Raw genomic sequence first — 11,822 nt, 5'->3', positions numbered from 1 at the left:
TTATGTAGTATTTAAGTATTTTCTAGATATGAATTTATATTTTTAAGTATATGTGCATCGGTGGTTTTGATATTCAGTGGTAATCCAAGTTTGTCGAAAGTGTGGTGGTTCAGCAAACATATCACATCTCATATCAATAAATCAAAATCAATAATCACCAATCAATAAAATATAAATTGATTTAATTAAATATAATAATATCTCAATCTCAGAAATCGCACATCCTCCATCGAGTAACTTCCATCGAATCTCAGCACACACTCAATAGTGCTCTCAGCGTCCTCTAGCGCTAGGCGGGTTTTACCATTCTCCCCGCTTAAACTCCCATGGAGTTTACATTTCAATTTCCAGATATTCAAATAAATTTAAAGTCACTAAAATTACACTAAATATTAAATTGGTAAACTATTAAATATAAAATAAAAGTTTTTCAAGCTCATTCAGTCTTTAAAAGGTAGAGGAATAATTTTGTTGATGGCTCGCCGAAGAACACCTGTAGAGGTCCTTACTTCAACTACTCTGACCAGACCATCAGCACCAGGATACACTTCTTGGATGCGACCCAATGGCCAATGCAAAGGATTGGGGTTGGAGTCCTTCAGCAGTACTAGTTGACGAATCTGCATGTTTGGCTGCGAACTGCTCCATTTGGCACGATTCTGTAGTTGATTTAGATACTCGGAATGCCACCGCTTCCAAAATGTAGCTTGGAGTCTCTGAACTAGTTCCCACCTGGAATGAAAAGAAAGGGAATCCGAAGCAGTATGTGTTTCAAGAAAGGATAACATAGCATTTCCTGTTAAAAAATGTCCCGGAGTTAAAGGCTGTAAGTCATTTGGATCGGAAGAAAGCGGTGATAATGGACGGGAATTCAGAACTACTTCTATCTGAGTAACTAAAATAGTTAACTCTTCAAAATTCATGATAGCTGATTTTGCTACCCTTAACAAAATCCGTTTCACTGATTTTATGTTTGCTTCCCACAGTCCGCCAAAGTGAGGAGAAGCTGGTGGGATAAATTTAAATTGGATGCCTTCTTCTGCACTAAATCCTTGAATCGGGTTAGATTTGAAAATATGATTATATGCGTTAAGAATATTTCTCGCACCGTTGAAATTCGTGGCGTTATCGCTCCAGATAACGGCTGGTTTGGATCTTTTGGTAATAAATAGTCGTAAACAGGCTAGAAAAGCTTCTGTTGTTAACACAGAAACGATTTCTAAATGCACTGCTTTAGTGCAAAAACAGATAAATAATGCAATATAATACTTTAAAGTCACCTTTGATCTTTTCAAATTAGGTTTCGTGATTATAGGTCCTGCGAAATCTAATCCAACCTTTTCGAAAGGTCTAGAAGGCACGACTCTGTCCCTAGGTAGATTACCCATCATCTGGCTTACCTTTTGATTCTTCGTTCTAAAGCAAGTGATGCACTTATTTATTACTCTTCTAACTCGATCTTGACCATACGGTATCCAATATGACTGTCTTATTAAAGATAATGTAGTCTGTACGCCAGAATGTAAGAATTTTCTATGATAATATTCAATTACTAAATTAGTGAAATGATGAGCCTTTGGCAAGAGTATCTGATGTTTCTGAAATTCAGAAAACTCAGAATATTCCAGTCTTCCTCCTACTCTCAGTACCTCATTTTTGTCAAGAAATACGTTCAGAGATGATATTTTACTATTTTTTGGAATAGATTGTCCGTTTTTCAAGCACTTTATTTCCCTTTGAAATTCAGTTGACTGTACGTATTTTACTAAAACTTCAGTAGTATGTCTTAACTCAGAAACACATATGAAGTCTGTTCTCAACTCTGGTTTTGCTTTATAGTTATTTATAAATCTCAAACATAAAGCAGTTATCCTAATTAATTTACTGAATGAGGAATATCTTGTGATCAAATCGTTTTCATTTTGGCTATTTTCAACAGTTGCATTTACAACAACTAACTTCTTAAACTCTATCGACATCTACTTTTCTTCCATTTTTTCTTTTTACTCTTTCTTCCATTGATTCTAAGGAGGATGGCCATGCTGTATTATTCATTATCAACCAACAGGGTCCATGCCACCAGAGCTGATCATTCTTGAGCTCGCTTAAGGATAAACCCCTAGGAATCAAATCGGCGGGATTATTCTTTCCTATACAATGATGCCATTCTTCTGGATCGCTGTATTTTTTTATTTCTTTTATTCTATTATTCACGAACACCTTATGTCTATTTGGATCACCTTTGATCCAGTAATAAGTTATTGAGGAATCCGTCCAAAAATATCGAGTAACTGGAAAATTTAGTGCAGTTACAATTTTATTGCTCAATCTTGAAGACAAAAGTGCACCCATGAGTTCCAATCTAGGAATCGAAAGGGTTTTTTAAAGGAGCTACCCAGCTTTTTGATGCTGCAAACCTAGAAATGATATTTCCACTCTTTAATTCTATGCGTAAGTACGCAACAGTACCATAAGCTTTCTTAGATGCATCTGAAAAACAGTGTAATTGAATAGTGATTGCATGACTGGGCAAAGAATTTTGAAAATAATATTGGGGAATAATTATTTCCTTTACATCTTGGATCTCATCGCATCATTTATTCCAAGCAAGTTCTAACTGTTTGGGCAATTTTTCATCCCAGTCTAATCCTAAACACCAAAATTCTTGTATCAAGGACTTAACTCTAATAGTATAGGGTCCTATAAAACCTCCTGGATCGAAAAGTCGACCTACTGCTTGTAGTAAGTGTCTTTTTGTGTTAGTTATTTTTGAAAGAAATGTTTCCAGATTTCTAGTATCGAAATGAAACGTGTCAGTTTGTTCATCCCAACCAATTCCTAATACTTTTAAAGCTATTAATTTTGTATCTAAAGACTCTTCACCCTGATCTACATTGAAGTTTAAATTATTTAATTCTTTACTTAGCTCAGGAGAATTGGTTCTCCACTTTCGAAGGTCCATGCTTGCCTCTTTCAGAATATCTACACTCTCTTTACAAGTCTTTAGAGCCTGTTGAACAGTGATTTGCCCACAAAATAAAATCGTCGACGTACAATGACTCATTAAGATGCTTAGAAGTCAGAGGAAATATGTCTACGTACCTTTTCAAGTGATGTTTGATTGTGGCTGCAAGAAGGAACGGCTAGATCTCACCCCAAATAACACCCTTGTCATCCGAAAAATTTCCAATTCCTTGTTTTCACCATCAGTTCCTGGATCTTCTTCCCAGAAGAATCTGGTGTAGTTTCGTTCATTTTCATCTATTTCAATCTGGAGAAAAGCCATCTTAATATCTGCAACAAATGCTATCGGATTCGTTCTAAATCTGATCAACAGAAGAAATAGGTTAGGCATAAAATTAAGTCCCGTGTATAAGCAATCGTTCAAAGATAATTGACCGTTTGCATGCCCCGAAGCATCAAACACAATGCGTAATTTACTTGTAGTCTTATCCGTACGTATTACAGCTCGATGAGGTAGATAAAACGTATTTTGGCGTAAATTTACTTCATCAACTGGGACAGGTTCAATAATATTCTCCGGAAGATAATTCTTTAGAACAGTGTTATATTCACAAAATAAGGATGGGTCATTTTTAAAAGATGATTTCAATTTCAAAAATCTCTTCATTGCTATCTGCTCGTTATTTTCTAATAATGTCTTCATATTTGGTTTCCAGGGCAGTTTCACTTTGTATCGCTTATTTTGATATGTAATTACGGATTCAAATTCACTCATTATTTCTTTCTCAGTGAGTTCTATTTCAGCTACTTCAGCCTCGATACCCAAATTCTCTAAATCCCAAAATTCCTTGAGTTGATCGGAAATACTGGATTCGTTTACCATAGCACTCATTGCAAACGTTTCATTTAAGTTCGTGTTTCGGCCTTGCAAACACCACCCAAATATTGTTTCAACTGCAACGAGGGTTTTGCTTAGGCGTGTAATTCGACCAGTGACAATATCATAATAGTAATCTGCACCTATTAGTATTGATATTGCTTTATTGTTAAATTCATAACAGTCCGCTAGTTGTAAATTTTTTAAACGTCTAAATTGTTTCTCAGTATTTTTATCCGGAGTCGGTAAATGTGTGCCCGAAATATGGTCTGTCTCCAGTGCTTCAATTTCTATGCATAAATTTGGATCATCTCTATTCTTTAATTTAAGTTTAACTACATTAAAGGATTTTGTTTCCGTTTCCTTAGAACCAAATGTGCAAATGGAAAGGCTTTCCTTTCTAACAACTGGAAAGTTAAATCTTTTGGAAACAGCTGATAAAACAAAGGAGCGGTGTGAACCATTGTCCAGGAAAATTCTAATAATTTCCTGCTCTTTTCCATTATCAATTAAAGTCGAACATGTTTGTAACAAATTATTCCTTTTTGCGGATACGATATTCGCCGATACGACATTATCGGTTTCTCCTTTTGGAGAAATAATGTGTGGATTATTTTGATTTCGAAAACAAATTGAAACATGGTGAGGTTTGCTGCAGATGGGACACAAATCCTTTTTCAAACATTCTTTCACTTGATGGTTTGGGGTCAAACAACGAAAACATTGACCTCATTGCTTCAATATATCTCTCCGTTCATTTGCATTTAATGTAGAGCATGATTCTGATTTATGACCTTTGCTACAAAATAAACACATTACATTTTCGACTGACGCAAGGAATTCATGCGTGTGTAGGGAGGGGAAAGAATTCTCACTCTTATGCGGAGTTCTTGAAGAGTTATGTCTAACGGAAGTAGAATTTTTATTTTTTATTTTCTCTTGCGAGGAACATAACTGCACTCGTTGATTCGATGATTTATAATTATTTATTGGAAAGGATCTCTCGTGGCTTCGAATTTCTTTATTAATGAATTGCAAAAGAGTTTTGAAGTCAAATTCTTTGTCGCCTTGAATGCGATTAAATTCTAAAACGAATTCTGAAGGAATTAATTTCATTAAAATTCGTGTCAATAGATTTGCATATGATTCACCTGTAATTCCTAAAGAATCTAAGCTTCTGATCTGCGTTTCCGCGTTATCATATAAATTTCGTAAACTTATAATATCGTTAGGATTTTTAACCGGAGTTAAATTCAGCAAAACACTCAAATAAGTGATAATCAAAATGTTTTTATTTCCGAACCTTTCTTTCAATAAATCAAGTGCTTTATCATAATTTTCATCACTTAAGCAAATGCACTAATACATGCTGCCGCGGTACCACCGAGATAGGATTTCAAATAATTAAATTTATCAACTTTGCTTAATTTAGGATTATTATGAACAGAGCTTTCAAATAAATTGTAAAAATCTAACCAACCAGAATAATTACCATAATATTTACTAATATGTAATTTATGCAATTTTATATTTATATTTTCAGTTTCATTATTAATCAACTTAATGTTTTGTGAAACTGTATCAACTTGGATAGAATCAGAATTCAATTTCTTTATTTTAGAATGAAGTTTCGATTTCCAAAAAAAATTATTTTTTCTTTTATTTCTTCTGAATCTTCTATATCTTCAGATAGTGTTTGGACGCTCAAAAGATTTTCAATTTCATCATTTAAAGAATTTAAATCAGTTTCTTTTCCGATTAATTGTTCCAAAAATGCTTCTAACTGATCAGCTGTTTCGTTTTCGTTGTTGATAGCAACTTCTATTCTGTTAATTAATTTCGTCAACATCGAACGTACGGAACTGCGTTTCTTCTACAAACTTGACAGATTTTCAGCCATATTTAATTTCTATCCAGGTATAATTCAGTTTTAATAATTCAATAAAGATTCTCTTACCTGGTTTTTGGCGTAGATGCACCAAATGCGCATCGGTGGTTTTGAAATTCAGTGGTAATGCAAGTTTGTCGAAAGTGTGGTGCTTCAGCAAACATATCACATCTCTTATCGATAAATCAAAATTACTAATCACCAATCAATAAAATATAAATTGATTTAATTAAATATAATAATATCTCAATCTCAGAAATCGCACATCCTCCATCGAGTAGCTTCCATCGAATCTCAGCACACACTCAATGGCGCTCTCAGCGCCCTCTAGCGTTAGGCGGGTCTTACCAGTATATATATATATATATATATATTTTAAAATTAATTAGTTCTTTTTGTTCCTTATTGGTTTATATAAATTATGTCTAGTTCCTTTTTTAGTTTTTTTTATGGACATGCATATTCGTGTCGGGGAGGTTGGTGTAGACAAGGGTTTCTAAATTAATTTTTCTGAAAAATTAATTTTTTTAAATGTTTAATTTAATACTTGACTTTACATTGCTTATTTCTCAAAAAAAACTTCATTGATATTTTCCTTTTAGAATTTTTAATTGCTAATTTCTAAAGGTACCACTTTATTGGTATTTCTTTTTGGACATTCTTCACTATGTATTTACTTTTGGTTTTGACTTTTACCCTTGCCTGCATGAATGACGAAACACGAATTGAATGATTGGAGAGTTAGGTTTAGAGGCAACTTCCCCTTGATAAGTCTGTCTCCTGCCTGCTCAAGTCATTCATATATGCATTTTTAAAAATATTTTTTAGATTAATATTAATTTGGTAATTGAAGAATTTATTTTCACGGTTTGGTTTTGCACTTAATTTTGCTTATGCTATCTGAATTTAAATGGTGGTGGTGTGGTGTATTTAATTATGGCAAAGCACACTAGGGCTATCTGCCTAAGGGGAGGGATGCCTTCGTGGAGGACTTTCTAAGGGAAACCGGCTCGTATACACGTTACACATGGGGAAAACCACGAAAACACCCATGCAGCCAGCCCGTTCGCGGGATTCGAACCTCGGACCGAACTACCAGTGTTCAGCGACTTTACCGCTCGGCCGCTGGTGGGCACCTGAATTTAAATGATATTGTAGATTAGTTCGAAAATTAAATCTTTTATATGTTTGCACATTTTAAAATTTTTTAACTTTAAATTTGCTTTTTTACTTATATACATGTTTGTTAAAATTTAAATTTGTTTAAATTTCATTCTTTGCAGCAATGGCGCAAAGAATTAATTAAATTTGTATTTAAATTCAATTTATTCTTATGAAACATATATATATATATATTTATATACTTTTGGTGCGGCCGATTGCAACCAAAATGGGAGGCGGCACAACTACATGCTATAGCAGACCTATATACAAAATTTCAAGGTTTCTGACGCTACTGGTTTTTGAGTTATGCAAGATACACACATACGTACGTGCGCACAGACGCCACGAAAAAATTCCTTCTGAATCCATTTTAAAACAGTTTTATAATTCGTTTTCGGAAAAAGAGTATTTTATTCAGTCCTTACGTACAGATGTCACGCAAAAACATCGTTAAATTTCATTCGATAGCGATCAAAATGGATATTTTCGTTGAAATATCATACCCGAAATTTTCGCGATTACAATACCTTCTTTTAACTTCGTACATGGAAGTAAAAAACATAGATTTAAGAATGCTTTAATGTAATGTACAAATATGTATATTTGTTATATTCCTTATTTATTATAGAATAGTTTGCATAAATGGTTAATATACATATCTAGATAAAATTATGTTTTGATTTTAAAGTTCTTTACTGCGCCTGCGCATATGTCAGAAATATTGCGCAAACACATTGATGTTTTCTTTGCTCGTGTAGCTTTGTGAGCTGTGGTTTCGTTGTAAGAAGTCTACAACATTGAGGATTATATTTTCTGCAATTCCATATGATTATACTAGAATGTTTTCGTAAGTATTATTTGGTTATGTATATTTTGTTACGTACTAAACCAATATAAATTAAATATCTAATAACAGTGTTCATTGTGATTGTTATTAGGTTTAAAAGTGTCTTTTTATAACACCAGTGTTAAAACCGACCAGATCATTGTTACTCTTAATTCCAGTGTTAAAAGTGAATTATTTTATCTTAGTAGAGACGAACAGAATACTAAATTGACATTTTTGATTATGTCAAAAAATTATTAGAAATACAAATTTAAACGAAAAATATAATGTTTACAGAAAAAATCTGTTGTGTGATGTATACTGCTCAAAAGGTTAGGTTATTTAATTACGGCAAAGCCACGAGGACTACCTTCCTAAGGGTAGGGATGCCTTCGTGGAGGACTTTCTAAGGGAAATTGGCTCGTATACACGTTACACATGGGGAAAACCACGGAAACACCCATGCAGCCAGCCCGTTCGCGTGATTCGAACCTCGGACCAAACTACCAGTGTTCAGGGACTTTACCTCTCGGCCGCTGGCGGGCCACACTGCTTTAAAAAAAAAAAAAAAAGAGTACAATTCTATATCTTCCGTTCTACTAGGCCGATTCACAATACTTCCTTTTTTTAACCTCGTATTCAAATTGCGTTCTTCATGTCTCGGAAACGAGACTTAGGATATATAACATTATTCTAAAATAGGTATTTTGACACAAAATCGGACTTTTTCTGAAATAACATACCATTTTTTTTTTTACATATTTCGATTCTACGACTCAAATTATGCCTATACTAAATTTTATAAAATTTGATGCGAAATTTACGGAGAAATTAAACAGTTTATGTTGGCGCTTTTTCTTGTTTCGCCAAGAATAGTTCACTTGGCGAACTTTTTAATATATGACAACCTTTTTGCCTTTCGTGCGTGAGGGGGGAAAAAGTCACGATCCTCTCTTTTTTTCAGATAATGGTTTTTATTATATATTTTTAATTATAATTGTTATTATTTTAAGTATTTTTTCTTTTTTGAATTTCATTTTAATTGTTTTAAGTTGCATGGTTTCTTTCGAATAACTGTTTTAAAATTTTCTATTTACTTATTCGAAAGGCGTAGTTTAAATCAAAGGTGCATCGTTTATTTTTACTTTTTTTTTCAAGTAGTTTTCTTTGTACTATATTTTTAGTTACTATTTTAGGTAATTTTTAAATTTTTAGACTTTTATTTTAATTGTTAGTGTTGCATTGTTCTCTTCAGATAATTATTTTAAAATTTTCTATTTATTCATTCGAACTGAGCATTTTAAATATATTTTTTAATATAAATTTTCCTGAATTTGATTTTATTTTAATTGCGTTTCTTTCGGAAGAATACTTTGTAACCCAGACTACGATGCATTTGAAAACTGCATATATTAAAAGAAAAAATACAGTAAAGCACAGTTAACACGCCTTTCAATGTTCCGTTCAGAAAAGATATATAAATAAGAGAGATGTATAACAGACATTTTAATTTAGGATGACTAGCATACACTGCTTTAAACAGTTTTATCATTGTGCCCATTGCTTTACACAATTTTATCATCCTACATTTGGTTTCTTAAAATGTTATTCATATTTTAGTCAAGTATTTTATTTCTGAAATCGCAAGAATCAAATATCATTAAGATTTATATATATATATATAAAAAAAAAAAAAAAAAAAAAAAAAAAAAAAACTAAATTTTATGCAAAAATTTATTTTTTCTTCACGCATTTTGCTTCATTCTTGCTCTTTTTCTTCAGGCATTCTCCAAGTATATTAAACAGCATCCAACTTTTCGAAACATCTTGGTATTTCTGACAATCATTTTAAATAAAGTTATCGCCTTCCATTTCATAAACGTCCCCAAACGGCCGAGCGGTAAAGTCGCTGAACACTGGTAATTCACTCCGGGGGTTCGAATCCCGGTAAACGGGCTGGTTGCATGGGCGTTTTCGTGGATTTTCTCATGTGTAACATGTATGCCAGCTGGTTTCCCGTAGAAAGTTCTCTTCACGAAGGCATCCTTCCTTTTAGGCAGATAGTCCTGCTTTGCCGTACCTTAATAATCCAAATCAATCCATTTCATCAGTATTTGGTCAGAGCCTTTATCAGTCTTTAGAGGCTAAACATTTTGAAGGTATGAGATGAAAGGAAAGACTGGTTTCATCAAGAGGTTTTGGTTTATTTAATTATGGAAAAGCACACTAGGGCTATCTGCCTAAGGGGAGGAATGCCTTCGTAGAGGATTTTCTAAGGGAAATTGGCTCGTATACACGTTACACATGGGGAAAACCACGAAAATGCCCATGCAGCCAGCCCGTTCGCGGGATTCGAACCTCGTACCGAACTACCAGTGTTCAGCGACTTTACCGCTCGGCCGCTGTTTCATCAAGAGGGAAAAAAACAACGTCTTTAGGTGACATCCACATATATCCTGAATCTTCAAATGAGAAATCATGGGATTCTTCGTTTATGATACGATATGATGTTCTATAACGTAATTTAAATTTATGCAATCATATAGTCTAAAACCAGTCGCTCTTCACTTCTCACAGTGTCTCATCTGCAATGATATAGTTTTTGTCTTTTCTGTTAACACAAGCTGAATTGATGGTATTTGCTGGTGTGCACGTCCAAGTGTTTTCTCTTTGAACACTTAAATTCTTTGAAGTATCCTGAAAGTATTATTCAAAAGCGTCCAACTTTTTGAAACATCTTGGTATGTCTAAAAGCCAAATTTCCCTTCAAGTTTTTGCTTACTTTTCTACCTAATTTTCTTCTACAGTTATTTTCGGTGCTCACACAAGAAAATTACAATTTTTCGATTGCTAGACTTCCATAAATTTTGCATTCTTTTTCAATTTTTTAAAAATATTAATTACATGAATTGCGTTTCAGCTGAAGACAGATTTTCATTTTCTAGTAATTTTAATTAGAAATAAAGTTTAAAGCGAAGTCCAAAGGATAAATATTTTAATTAAAAGATTTTTTGCTAAATGACAAAGAAATAAAACAGTCCAGCAGTGTTTATTCTGTACCACCGAGGAACTCCATTCTTATATCGGTTGAAACAATCTAAATCTTATTAAAGATCATGTATTTTATACAATCTATAACGCTAGAGAAAAATTAGCTTCTTAAAACTTTCTAAGAGAATTAATACAAAAATTTACATTTATATATATTTAAAGCTTTGACTTGAACCAAACTGTCTAATTTTTAAAGTTTAATTTACATGGTGGTTATAATTAAAGTTCCACTTTGAAATGGTCATAAAAGGAAAACTACCAGGCCAAATGTTATCAAACTTGGGAATCGTGTAAAGGAGGTTATGGGAATTTATTTTCCGCGGGGGGGGGGGAGTGTTCAAAAACTCACCACCTGGGAAAAAAGGTCGCTGTATGCAATATTGTTAAATGAAATAAGACATGAAAACATCAGTTTAAAATGTGTTTAATCGTTTCCGAAACGTGTTACAAAGCATGTTCAATGTAGCGGCCAACATTTTCCGAAAGCAAGTTAAATCCTGTTACTGCATTCTCAACAACAGCTCTTAGCATATCAGGAGGAATGTTACGGACATGTCGGTGTGTCACATTTTTCATTTCTGCCCAATTGTTTAGATTATCACCATAAACAGAACTTTTAAGATAACCCCATGGCCAAAAGTCACAGAGGTTGAGGTCTGGTGGGAAGTGGGGAAGTATCGGCTTATAATTCGTGAAATCTTGCCTAAGTAACTGTGCGACACATGTGAGGTGGGGCCCAGTCCTGCATAAAAATCATAGTATCTAAAATGCCCCGTTACTACAGTTACATGTATGACGAAACATTTTAACATTGACTCTAATAAGCGAGCATTGCCTAACATTGATTCTGATCACAGTGGTCCAGCTGTCGACTGCTCTTTAGAGAAAAATGGTTCCGTTATGAAACTAACTGTCTGGTGTGGAATGACTGCTATGCAATGGAACTAGGTAGATAACAGGAGGATTTCCAACAGAAAATATTTTATGTTAGCAGTGATATTTTCTTCCCCATTCACCTTGGTTTGCTTTTAGAAAGAGCTACTTTTAGCAGT

General features: G+C 33.6%; 1 pseudogene; it reads right to left on the bottom strand.

Moving 5' to 3' along the window:
• Positions 1–229: 229 nt before the first annotated feature.
• Positions 230–3,667, bottom strand: LOC146998441 (uncharacterized; annotated as a pseudogene).
• Positions 3,668–11,822: the final 8,155 nt, after the last annotated feature.

This window comes from Stegodyphus dumicola, chromosome 2 (assembly GCF_044657685.1).
Source record: "Stegodyphus dumicola isolate Sdum_Otavi_A_Nest chromosome 2, ASM4465768v1".
Lineage (NCBI taxonomy): Eukaryota > Metazoa > Arthropoda > Arachnida > Araneae > Eresidae > Stegodyphus > Stegodyphus dumicola.
This window is presented reverse-complemented; position numbering and strand designations above follow the sequence as displayed.